The sequence below is a fragment of the Nicotiana sylvestris genome, chromosome 8 (genome assembly GCF_000393655.2).
Source record: "Nicotiana sylvestris chromosome 8, ASM39365v2, whole genome shotgun sequence".
In the NCBI taxonomy this organism is placed as follows: Eukaryota; Viridiplantae; Streptophyta; class Magnoliopsida; order Solanales; family Solanaceae; genus Nicotiana; species Nicotiana sylvestris.
The window spans coordinates 100,285,109-100,295,098 of record NC_091064.1 but is presented as its reverse complement, the minus strand read 5'-3'; positions in this window follow the sequence as shown (position 1 = coordinate 100,295,098).

Below are 9,990 nucleotides of genomic sequence, written 5' to 3'. Positions count from 1 at the left end.
CTATTAACTCTAATATTGTTAAAAAAACTTAGAGATGTGGATGCATACTGTAAATAATTAAAGGAAATAGAAGTTATTTCAAGACAAGTAATGCCTATCTTGTTTTAAGTTAAATTCGCTCCAGCCAGATTCTTTTTGAAGTGCAAGTAAAGTTGTGTTAATATGTTTCTGATATACAATATGATTACCTTACGCACATGTGGGATTAGAATCCTATGCAACCATAGAGAAGATCAAAGAATCTAACGTCCTACAAAAGATATTATGCACTATAGTAGAATGAGCAATTTATTTTTGGAACAACCTTTATTCAGATAACCAAATGAAAAAGCAGCAAATTCAGTAAAGAATTAAGAATGAAGAGCAATTAAAAAGGTACAAATTTTTGTACGTTTAATTCTTAAAATGGTAAAAAGATAACCTTATTTTCTTGTGAGAAAATAATTTCTATCTTTACCATAAAAAAAATCTCATAAACTTTCTCATATTATATATGTATAAAATTTAAAGGATATTCGAAAGTAGTAATATTAACTAGTTTCTCGCCACATATGTTGCACGTGTATATTTAAGCATATATATATATATATATATATATTATTTTCGATACAATATTATCATAAACAGCATAACCATCGACGTGTATCCTTCCATTAACGGGTATGTATCATTACTCCACTTTTAAATATAACTCATAATTATTTTCTGCATCAAAATTAATGTCTTTTTCGTTTTGAGTCCTTTGTTTGATTCTTTAATAAAATTTTGCTATATTAATTACCAGCGTGAGTTTATAGATTTTTGCCGACCATTGTGACTCAAATGGTCTTAATCCCTTCGAGCTCATATGGGTTACTACGACTCATACTAATATTAAAGTACAGGATGTAACATCCTTCCCCCCTTTAGAATATTCGTCCTCGAATGTTAACTATTACAGATTTACAAAAAATTTCACTAGGGTATCTTCTATAAACTAAGCTAAAACCCAACCTATATCTAAAGTCTGCACTATTTACAACTTGTTGTACTGGAGTATCTTGTATCTTCTTCACCTTTACCTTACTAACCTTTCAATCCCGCATCGTATCTTATGTTTTTTTCATAACCTCCTTTCCACATTACGCCTTAAAGCTTTACTGCGATACCTGCACCTCTGGTGCATACAAAATCTGGCAAAAGTTTCATACTGACTTCTTACGACTCAGCTCTATGGTACGATCGGGAAAAAAAAGGTAACATTTCCTAAATGCTCTATAGCCTCTCAATTATAAATGTGGCGCGCAACACACCCATAAGTGAGACTCTACTAGGCACGACTTTGTAGACTCCCTAGGACACAACTCGCTCTGATACCACTTTGTCACGCCCCAAACCTGGGGAGACGTGGCTGGCACTCGGTGCCATACTGGCCCGAGCGAACCATTTTGTAACTCATTCTTTCTGTGACCATCGTGGGAAAACAGGGCAACAACGTGTAGTGCATAACTGCGAGTGGACAACCACTGTATCAATGAACCATCGTTCTTAAAACATAAATACATATGGGCCGTCAAGGCCTCTGAGTTACTATACAAAGTAAACCCTGTCTACAAAGCCTCTAATATTATTTGACATCAAATGGGACAGGGTACCGACCTACCCATAAGTCTGTAGCAAAACTCTGACACGATGACTCATAGACTAGGCTGCACTCCAAATGAGGTGGAGTCTTACCGTTCCTTCGCTTAATGCCAATCTCTTTTACTATAAAGGCTCATCAAACTGATTATCTATACCTGCACGCATGAATGCAGCATCCCCCAACAAAAAGACGTCAGTACGAATAATGTACTAAGTATGCAAGGCACATAAATAAGTACATAAAAGACATGGAAGAAATATAGAGTAAATGACTCAACCTGTAAGTCTGGATAACTCCGTAAATCATGAAATAATTATAGTTTCATGCATATGTGTATGAATGGCATGTCATGCATATGTACATGTTAAATAACATCATCAGGACTCTGAGGGCATCCCATCATATCATCTCTACCACTGTGGGAAAAATCATCAATGTATACCAGCTGATCAGGTGGTGGTGCGTATATAACGCCGTAACCTTTTCCCATATCCCATATACATATATATACATATATACTGTAACAACCCGGCCGGTCGTTTCATGAGTTACTGCTCTGTTTCCCCCATTTCTGCTTATTATTGCATTGTTCAGCTGTATTATATGCTATCGGGTTGGTTGGCTCAGGTTCGGAGAAGTTTTGGTAAGGTTTGAGATACTTAGTATCTTTTGAGTGAGCTTAAGTTGGAAAAGTCAACCAGATGTTGACCTACGTGTTAAAGGGCTCGTATGTGAGTTTCGATGGTTCGGATAGCTTTGGGAGGTGATTTGGGACTTAGGAGCATGATTGAAATATTTGTTTTGGAGGTCCTGAGTAGATTTAGGCATGAATTGGCGAAATTGGAATTTTGGCATTTTCCGGTTGATAGGTGAGATTTTGATATAGGGATCAGAATGGGATTCCTGAAGTTGCAGTAGGTCCGTTGTGTCATTTGGGATGTGTGTGCAAAATTTCAAGTCATTTGGACGTGGTTTGATAGACATTTTGATCGAAAGCGAATTTTGGAACCTTAGGCTTGAATTCGACGTGTTTTGGTTGATTTGATGTTGTTCGAGGTGTTTTGAGTTTTGGTATAAGTTAGAATAGTGGAATACGGCTTGTTGGTGCTTTTGGTTGAGGTCCCGGGGGCCTCGGGGTGATTACAGATAGTTGGCGGAAGGTTTGGAGTTGAGTTTGGGAGCTGAAGCATTTTGGCTGCTGTCATAACCGCACCTATGGTTGGGAGGCCGTAGGAGCGATGCCCACAAAAGCGGAAGGCAGTCGCAGATGCGGCCAAGTTGTAGATTAGCTAGAACCGCAAAAGCGATCGAGGAGGCGTATCTACGGTGGCGCAGGTGCGATATTTTAACCGCAGATGCGGAAATGGTCAATTAAGTGAAAACTGCAGGTGCGGTGGTCTAGATCGCAGAAGAGGGACCGCGGGAGCGGGATTTGGACTGCAGGTGCGAAAAGCCTAGGCCAGAAAGTATAAAAGAATTCCTTCGGGTTTGAGTTGTTCTTCACCATTTTTATTCTGGTTTGAGCTTGGAGAAACCATTTTGAAGAGGGATTCAAGGGATAACGTCTGGAGGTAAGATTTTTTAACCTAATAATCGATCCTATGGCATTATTTCACTGATTTGGCTTGAAATTAATAGAAATTAAGGGTTAAAAATTGGTGATTAGGGCTTGGTATTTGAAACCTTGACTTAAGGATTTGAGGGGCCATTTGTGGTCGAATTTTGGGACTTTTGATATGTATGAACTCATGGGGAGATAAGAAGTCGATTGATGTAAATTTTATCGAATTTCGATACGTGGGCCCGGAGGTCGGGTTTGGCCAATTTCGGGATTTGTGTTGTAATTTGATTTTTTTTGAGTGGACTTTGTTCCCTTAGCATATTTTGATGGTTTTGCACTGACTTTGGTTAGATTTGGAGCATTCGGAGGCCGATTCGAGAGGCAAAGGTATCGCGGGCTAGAGTTTGGACCGGATAAAGGTGAGTAATGATTGTAAATATTGTCCTGAGGGTATGAAACTCCGAATTTCATATCGTAGTGCTATTTTAAGGAGATGCACACGCTAGATGACGAGCTTGGGGTCGTGCACCATTAGAGATTGTGACTTAGTCCATCCCGAATGACTGTTTTACTGCGTATTTGATTGATAACTGTTTGCTATCATCATATTTTAGGCTGAATGTCATATTTGGGCCTCGTGCCAACTATTTGGACCCTTAAGGGATTTTTACTACTATTTCCTTAGTGTTTTGATTTTTATATCTGTACTCAGTCATGCTGTATTATAGTGTTTTCATAACTCAGCCATGTTTACTCTGTTTTAATACTTTAAATGATATTTTGGGTTGAGAATCATATTTTACTGTGCCCAAGTGGCTTTTAGAGATTTCTGACTGAGTAGGGCCGATGGCCTATGTTGTGAGGTTAATATGGGAGTGGGCTGCACGCCGCAATAGTGTTGTACTGACTATAATTATAAGGCCGAGGACCTGAGTTGTACGCCACAAGGTGGCTTGATATGAGGCAGAGAGTCTAGTGATTATGCCGCGAGATGGCTTGATATTGCTCTTGGGCCGTAAGGGGACCCTCCCGGAGTCTGTACACCCCCAGTGAGCGCGGGTACCCATTGTGATATGAGATATAGCCCGAGGAGCTGGTGTTGTTCCAGGTTATTACCCGAGGGGCTGATTTTGTTGACATTGTGCCCAAGGGGCGGATTTTATGTGTTTATCTTTTCTAGCTGCTTTTTATTTACTTGCTTAACTGTTGAAAATGTGTTTTAAAGAAGCTTATTCTGAACCAAGATGTTTTATAATATTTCACTATTTTATTGCATTTTATTGGTTTTACACTGCCTCTTTATAGCATGTTGTTGTGTTTTTACGTGATTTCTTATCGCTCAGTTTTCATTTATTGTTATTACTCACTGAGTTGAAGTATTCACTTTACTCCCTGTACCCTGTGTGCAGATTCAGGAGCTTCAGGTCCTGCTAATGAGGGTTGATTGCTCCCAGCAGGCCATTCAGAGTCCACTAGGTAGATGCTTGACGTTCGCAGCCCAGTGTTTCTCCCTCCTATTTTTCTTTCTGTTCTTAGTTCTGTAATAGACTATATAAACTCTTTCATACTCGTAAACTTATGATAGATGCTCATGACTTGTGACGCCCCGATGTCGGGCTGTGTTTATTCCGCAAATTGTACTGTTTCACTGTTTCTTTGGGATTTGATCATGTTAATGACTTAAATTGTGTTATTTTAATTGCTTAAAAAAAGTGAATTGGGTATTGTGTCGGCTGGACTTGTATTCACGAGAGGCACCATCATGACCGGGTCTGGGTTCAGGGTCGTGACATATACGCATATATAATGCCGTTTGAGTCATATTTCAGCCACTGTGGGAAACATCATCATCGTATACCAGCTGGTCAGGTGGTGGTGCGTATATAACGCCTTAACCTTTTTCCATATCCCATATACATATATACACGTATATAACGCCATCTGGTCATGAGTAAATGTGCATGTATAAATGTATGAAATGGATATGAAATATGTTAATAAAATCTCTTGGTACGTCATAAGACCATTATGCCTCTAATTAATATCATGAAATAAACTTTATCAACTTACGTATTTTCTGAGACCCATGAAAAGACAATAGAATAATAAGACATATGAGAGTTCAAGAACATAGGCATTTCTAATATTTCTACGAATATAGCCATTTATGGAAGTAGTGCATTTATTCGTTTCATTTGTATCATACAGATCATGCCCAAAAAAGAAGGAAGGGATAGCCTTAACATACCTAAGCTGATTCTCGAGCACTCAAAGAGTATCAGAAAAGGTGGTGCTAGACTTTGTATTATATGTGATTTTGTGCTGTGTACATGTTTTGTAAATACAATCTCTGAACATCTCCGAAATGCTAGCCGTATGAACTTGGCATTGGCAGAATAGAGCTTTTTTTTTGGTATTATCAAGCTTAGTACTAAAACCAACTTTTGCCCCATAGTAAACACTTCTTTAAGATCCCAAATTATTGCCTTCTCAAATCTCCATTTATGTCACGACCCTAAAACCGACCCGATCGTGATGGCGCATATTGTGAAACTACGCCAGCCGACACAACTCCCGAATTAACCATAATAAAAGTCATTTTTAAGTCTTTAATTAATCAAATATTTCATAATGAAAGTCTAAATGAATAGTGCGGAATAAATACACAAGCCCGACATCGGGGTGTCACAAGTCACGAGCATCTACGATGGTCTGAATGCAACGAAGATTCTGAAAATATACTAAAACCAGTCTAAGGAAGAGACAAGAGGGAGAAAAACAGGGTCGCGAACGTCGAGCGGCTTCCTTGCTAACTCCGATGACTCTGCCACTGAGCAATCAACACCTGCTACCGGGTTCAGAAATACCTGAATCTGCACATACGGTGCAGGGAGTAATGTGAGTATGCCAACTCAGTAAGTAATAAAAGTGAATGAAAGTTGAGCAGTAAGAAAATACGTAAACCATGTCAAAACGCTACAACAAATGCAGGATATTTCCAACATAGTACAGAAATCATTTACTTCGTAAACCATGCTCAGTTTCGGTAAAACCTTTTAAAAACAATTATCAATAGTTTCAAACGAGTGATAAAACAATGAGTAAACATGATAGAAATGTAAATAGCCCCTCGGGCAAAACATGTACTATAAACCGCTCCTCGGGCATAATATCAACAGAACCAGCCCTTCGGGCTACCTCACAATCACTCGTAATCAGCCCCTCGGGCATAACATAAATCAAGAACTGCCCCTCGGGCAATAACATGGAACAACATTAGCCCCTCGGGCAATAACATGGAACAACATCAGCCCCTCGGGCTATATCACATCTCATACTAGGTACCCGCGCTCACTAGGAGTGTACAGACTCCGGGAGGGACCCTTACGGCCCAAGTGCAATAACAAGCCATCTCGTGGCATAATCAATATATCACTCATTCAGGGTACCCGTGCTCACTGGGGGTGTACAGACTCCGGGAGGGGACACTTACAGCCCAAGCGCAGTATCAAGTCATCTTGTGGCATAATCAAACAGGCTCTCAGCCTCATATCAAGCCACCTCGTGGCGTAACAAATCAGGCCCTCGGCCTCATAATCATATGTCAGTACCACATTGTTGTGGCGCGCAGCCCAATCCTATAATATCCTCACAACACAGGCCTTCGGTCTCGCTCTGTCAAAAATCTCTCATGCCACTTAGGCAATAGTAAAACATGATGCTAAGCCCAAAATATCATTTAAAATATCAAAACGGAGTAAATATGGCTGAGTTATGAAAACAGCAGAATACAACATGACTGAGTACAAATATGAAGTAAAATCAGTGAGGCATAGTAGTAAAAATCCCCTAAGATTCCAAAACAGTTGGCACGAGGTCCAAATATGGCATGAGGCCCAAAATATGGTAATAATTTCCAGAACACAATGATAACAAACAGTTTTCGATCAAATACACGACTTAACAACCGTATGGGACGGACTAAGTCACAATCCCCAATGGTGCACAACCTCACGCTCGTCATCTAGCGTGTGCGTCACCTCAAAGTAGCACAACGATGTAAAATCCGGGGTTTCATATCCTCATGACAAACATTTACAATCATTACTTACCTCTACCCGGTCCAAACTCTAGCTCGCGATGTCTTTGACTCTCGAATCGGCCTCCAAATGCTGCAAATCTAACCAAAATCAGTATATTATCATCAATATATTCTAAAGGAATAAAGCCCAAGCGAAAATAATTAAATTAACTCAAAAATCCCAAAATTGGCTCAAACTCGGGCCCACATCTCGGAATCTGATAAAAATCACAAAACTGGAAATCACATTCGCTCACGAGTCTACCCATATTAAATTCACCAAAATCCTACATCAAATGGCCATCCAAATCCCCAAAATCAACTCTCCAAACCTTCTTCCATTTTTCCCAATTTTCATCCCAAATTCCCAAATTAAATGATAAAAATCAAGACATAATCATGAGATTTAACAAAATTGGATACCCGTATAACCATCGAAGGCTATTGAAGTGACTAATTCCTGGAAATTAGGAGGCGTTAAAAACAAAGAAATTGTTGGAGTTATCTTATCATTTCTATCTAGTCCCAATAGGCTTGATGTTAAGAAAGAATCTCTTTTGAGTGAAGAACACTTACCCAATCAATTCTCTGAAAATCCCTTCAAATATAGCCTCAATCTGAGCTCCATAGCTCCAAAAATGCAAAAATGGCCGAAATCCTCGAAATAGAGTACTTTATAATCTGCCCCAGGCATTTACCCTACGCTATCACGGACAAACTAATGCGATAGCAAAGCACAAAATTTTCCAGCCCTTCTTTTACCCTATGTGATCGCAGCCATTCCTCCACGATCGCGTAGAACAAATTTTTCCAACAGCCTTCTCCAACTCTTCCGGAGAGCCTCTAGTATAATGGTAATAAGTTTTTATAAAAAAATTCCAAATTAAAATTGGTTTAACTTTCTGAAAACTAGACATCAAGGGATACAACTGTTATTTTTGGATAATCTTCAAATTCCTTATGGATTGTGAGTTATAAGATTCCAAAATCGAGTCAGCGTAGCAAAGATTTTACTCTATGCGATCGCTGGAAGACTTAAGTGATCGCATAGCACAATTCCATTTTTCCAAATTTTCTCTATGCTAACGCAGTCTGATATATGCTAACACACTGTACACCCCTGAAGCCAAAAACCAGAAACTAGAAATGGCCTAAAAATGGTCTGAAACCACCCCGAAACTCACCCGAGGCCCTCGGGACCTCAACCAAACATGCCAAAACATCCCATAATATCATTCAAACTTGTTCCAATCTTCGGAACGCTCAAACAACATCAAAATATCGAATCACCCTCGGATTCAAGCATAGGAACTCCAAAACTTCTGAATTCCGAATTCGATCAAAAAGTCTATCAAACCTCGTCCGAATGACCTGAAATTTTGCACACACGTCATAAAGGACAGAATGGACGTGCTTCAATTTCCGAAATTTTATTCTGACCCCGATATAAAAATTTTCACTGCCGAACGGAAAATGTCAAATTTCCAATTTCGTCAATTCAAGCCAAAATCTACCACGGACCTCAGAAATACATTCCGGACGTGCTTCCAAGTCCAAAATCACCTAACAGAGCTAACCAAATCATAAAAATTCAAATCCGAGATCGAATACTAAAAAGTCAAAATTTGGTCAAACCTTTCAAATTTAAAGCTTTGAACTGAGAACTGATCTTCCAAATTTATTCTGATTACCCTGAAAACCAAAACCGACGATTTACATTAGTCATAATACAGCACACGAGACTAGTCGTGCCCAAGAAATAGCGAGCGAAATGCAAAAGCGCAAAACGACCGGTCGAATCGTTACAATTTATAAACAACTATTACTACTTTTGCTCTACTATTGAATCTAGTGTTGAAACACCTCACTAATCCAAGAGTACTTCGTTCTCACTCCCTACTGTCTTCTATCCTAAAGAAGAATTGAATTAGTTGATGAATAGGTTTTAAAGGTTCCCTTTAGTGATGACTAATCTACAAAATTCCCAAACCATGCCACCTAGAATTGTGACTTAAAAGAGTCACTTATATGGCTGTCACGGTTGGGGGCTAAAATATTTATCCAATAATTTATTAATTAATTAATTAGGCAATACTCGCTATTCGGTAATTAACCAATTATCCCCGTAATTAAGAATTAGCTCAAATTACTTAAAATTATATTTATTTTTTTAATACACTTTATACATCATACTATCATGATCATATGGTGCCATATAAAATAAATAAATACACTATTATTTTATTAAAACATCCATATAAAAATACATATATTTTCTCAACTTATAATTTTTCTAATCTCATATTGAAAAGTAAATTGCCTAGTTAATGAACCTACTACCATTAGAAGACTCATACTGAAAACAAAATTATCTAGTTATCGAATATGCAACCTATTATATCCAGCTAATTAATATCAAATGTTATTACTATTAACTCTAATATTGTTAGAAAAAAACTTAGAGATGTGGATGCATACTGTAAATAATTAAAGGAAATAGAAGGTATTTCAAGACAAGTAATGCCTATCTTGTTTTAAGTTAAATTCGCTCCAGCCAGATTCTTTTTGACGTGCAAGTAAAGTTGTGTTAATATGTTTCTGATATACAATATGATTACCTTACGCACATGTGGGATTAGAATCCTATGCAACCATAGAGAAGATCAGAGAATCTAACGTCCTACAACAGATATTATGCACTATAGTAGAATGATCAATTTTTTT